At 36.0% G+C, this 3,735-nt stretch overlaps 1 long non-coding RNA gene across 1 annotated transcript in view; it reads right to left on the bottom strand.

The window, feature by feature from the left end:
- Nucleotides 1-766: 766 nt before the first annotated feature.
- LOC111812369 overlaps nt 767-3,735 on the bottom strand; it is a 14,934-nt gene continuing 11,965 nt past the window's right edge. The window contains exon 3 of the long non-coding RNA XR_002817879.1: nt 767-781. This is a non-coding gene — a long non-coding RNA (uncharacterized LOC111812369). The remainder of the gene's footprint in view (nt 782-3,735) is intronic.

Here is a 3,735-nt window from a genome sequence, read left to right as displayed (position 1 = left end):
ATCTTATATATATACTTTCTCTTTCTTTCTTTCTTTCTTTCTTTCTTTCTTTCTTTCTTTCTTTCTTTCTTCTTTCTTTTTTCTTTCTTTCTTTCTTCTTTCTTTCTTCTTTCTTCTCTTTCTTTCCTCCTTTCCTTCATCCCAGTTGTTCCTTCCTTTTGAGCAGTTTCTTTCCCTTTCACAATTTCACTTATGAGTACAGTCTCTAATTGTATCCATTTATCTACAAAACCCTTGAGTTTATCTTTCTTTATAGCTGAGTAATACTCCATTGTGTAAAGATACCACATCTTTTGTATCCATTTCTCAGTTGATAGGCATTTGGGGTGTTTCCAACCCAAATTTAGTTATGAAAAATTGCACTACTATAAACATGGATGCATATATAGGCGAATAGCTGGGTTTAATGAGACCTAGCTTTTTGAGGAATCTCCAGCCTGATTTCCACAGTGGCTGCACCAGTCTACATTCCCACCAACAGTAGAAAAGTGTTGCCTTTCCCCACCACCTTTCCATCATTTGTTACTGGTTGTTTTTTAAAAATCTTTTATTTATTTATTTCCCACAGGGTCTCGCTGTGCAGCTTGGACCTGTGATGATCCTCCTGTCTTGGCCTCCCCAGTGCAGGACTTACAAGTGTGTGTCACCACTCCTGGTTTCAAAGGGTAGTACAGAAGCCCCCTTGGGTTCTGGGGCCAGCATGGCATGCGGTCCTGGTGATCAAACTTGGGATCTTGTACTTGCCAGGCAGGCACTTAGATCGCCTAGCTATCTCCCCAGTCTATTGACTGATTTCTTGCTGACAGCCGTTCGTTCTTTCTGGGTTTAGATGGAATCTCAGAATTCTTTTAATTTGCATCTCTCGAATGGCCAATGATTTTCCATATAATTATTTCTATTTATATGAAATATAAATATAAAAATATATATTTCATATATTTATTTGCCATTTGTATTTCTTCATTTGGGAAGTATATATTCATCTCAGATTCCCATTTTTGATTGGACCTTTGAATTTTGGGGGCCTGTTTTTTTAAAAAAAGGCTTTATATATTCTAGATGTAAGTCCTTTGTCTGAAGGATAGTTGTCTAAAGTTTTTCTCAATTTATGGGTTTCCTTTTTACTGTGCTGGTGATCTCTTTTGATGTGCAAAAGCTTTTCAATAAGATGAGATCCAAGTTGTTGATTCTATGGATTATTTCCTATACAGTTGTCTTAGTTACTTTTTACTCGTTGCTGGGACAAATACCCGACACTCAAAATGAAGGAAGGAAAGGTTTATTTAGCTCACAGTTACTGGAGGTGTCAGTCTACACTCAGCTGGCTCTAAGGCAGAGCAGCACATAGCAGAAAGCAACCTTTCATGGTGGCAGCAAAGAGCAAGAGGGAGGGAGGGGTAGCAGCAGCTCAAGCAGCTAGCTTCTCTTCCCTCCTTACATTGAAATGCAAATTACCTGCCCCAGGCAGGTGCTGCCACTACACCCACAGTAATCAATCACAAACTCCAGAAACCCCCCCAAGACTACATGAGGCTTTGGAGGGGACACCTAGACACAAACCATAACAACAGTTTTACTTCATATTAAAGATTTTTGAAGTATTGATAATCTTCTGAATTTCTAGAGGATCTGCAGTGATTTCATGTTTTTCATTCCTTATTGCATGGATTTATTTCTTTCCTTCTTTTTGATAAGGTTGGCTAGGGGCTTATCAACTTTATTTATTCTTTCAAAGAACCAACTCTTCAATTCATTAATTTTTTGTATTTTCTTAATCTCAATTTTATTAATTTCTGCTCTAATCTTTATAATTTCCTCCTTACATTGGGCTTTGGGCTTGAGTTGCTCTTCTTTTTGTAGAAGCTTGAGATGCAGCATAAAGTTGTTTATTTGTGCTCATTTTGTTTTCCTGATGTGAGAACTCACTGCTATGAGTTTCCCTCTGAAGACTGCTTTTATTGTGTCCCACAGGTTCTAGTAAGTTGTACCTACATTTTTGTTTGATTGCAAATAGTTTCATTTGATTGCAAATATTCTTCTTTAATTTCATCTATGACCCATTGGTTTTTCAGGAGGGTGCTATTTGATTTCCATATGTTATGGAGTTTTTGAAATTTCTCTTGGCAAAATTTCCAATTTCATTGCACTGGGCCGGTGAGATAGCTCAGCAGCTAAGTACCTGCCTGCCAAGTGCAAGGTCATGAGTTCAATTCCTGGTTAAAAAAAAAATTCTTTCTTTCTTTCTTTCAAGTACCTGCCTGCCAAGTGCAAGGTCATGAGTTCAATTCCTGGTTAAAAAAAAAAAAGTGGCCAATTTCATTGCACTATGGTCCAATAATATACATAGGATAATTTAAGTTCCTTTACAGTTACTTAAGTAACTTTATTCTGATGTTGTGTGGAACATTCTGTAAAGTTCTAGTAAGGGCATTTGTTTACAAGTTTGGTTTAGTTCTGTTATTTCTTTGCTATTCTTTTTTTTGGTCTAGTTGATCTCTTTGTGATAATGGGGTATTGAAATCCTCTATTTCTATTGTGTTATTGCTTATTTGATTTTTCACATCTGTTAAAATTTATCCTATTTAGTTGGGTGCTCTTACATTGGGTACATATACATTTATGATTATTATCTCTTCCTCTTACAGTTTTCCCCTAACAAGTATATAGTGACCTTCTTTATCTCTTTTGATCATTCTTGGTTTGAAGTTCACATCATTAACAACCAAACAGCTACCCCTGTGTTTTTCTGGGTTCTTATCAGATGGAGTATTGTTTTCCATACTTTGATTTTGAGTCAATGAATTTCCTTTTGAGTTACATGTGTTTCTTGTATACAGTATTCATAGGATTTTGGTTCTTGATCCACACTGCCAGTATTTTTTTTTTTTTTGACTGGTAAATTGAGGCCATTTACATTAATGGTTATTACTGATATGTATTGGCTTGTGTCTGTCATGTTATTTTCCCATTGTTAGTTCCCAACTTTCCTCCTCTGTTTACTTGCTGTTTGGTGATTTCTTTTTACTGTTGTTCTTGGAATTGTGATCATTTTTTTTTTCTAGAATATCTTTCAGTATTGTTTATATGGTTGGTTTGGTGGCCATGAATTTCTTTAGTTATTCTTTGTCATGGAAGTATTTTATTCCTCCATTAATTTTTGAACGACAAATTTTCAGGGTACATCAATCTGGGTTGGAAGTTATTTTGAGGGGGGTACTAGAGATTGAACTTGAGACCTTGTGCTTGCCAGGAAGGCACTTGTGTCATTGAGCTGTCTTCCCAGCACCAAGCTCTTCTTGACTTGATGTTTTGTGTTGAGAAATCTGCCATGAATTCTGATGGGCTTTCCATTATATTTGATCTGTTTCTTTTCTCTAACAGGTATTAATATTCTGTTCTTTTGCTGAATTTCTTGGATCTTGATCATTAACTATCTGATTTATTTTGGTTATGGCTTCTTGGAGTTCTATCTGTGTATCAGATTCTTTTCCCATGCTTGGAAAATTTTCTGCTATTACTTGGTACAAATAGTCTTTTTATGTCATTCCTGTTGATTCCTGCTTTTCTATTGACACCTCACAGTCTTATGTTTCTTGGTATCATCTTGTAACTGTTGAATTATCACTTCCTGGTTCCTTATTATTTTTTACTTCTTTTTTATGTATTTAGTACAGGGTCTGCAGGGTTTGCAAGATCTACAGGGTCTCACTATGTAGATTGGACTTGTAGTGATTC

The sequence above is a fragment of the Octodon degus genome, unplaced genomic scaffold (genome assembly GCF_000260255.1).
Source record: "Octodon degus isolate 3935 unplaced genomic scaffold, OctDeg1.0 scaffold00122, whole genome shotgun sequence".
Classification (NCBI taxonomy): Eukaryota; Metazoa; Chordata; class Mammalia; order Rodentia; family Octodontidae; genus Octodon; species Octodon degus.
The sequence above is the reverse complement of the archived record's forward strand: the minus strand, read 5'-3'. Positions and strand labels throughout refer to the sequence as shown.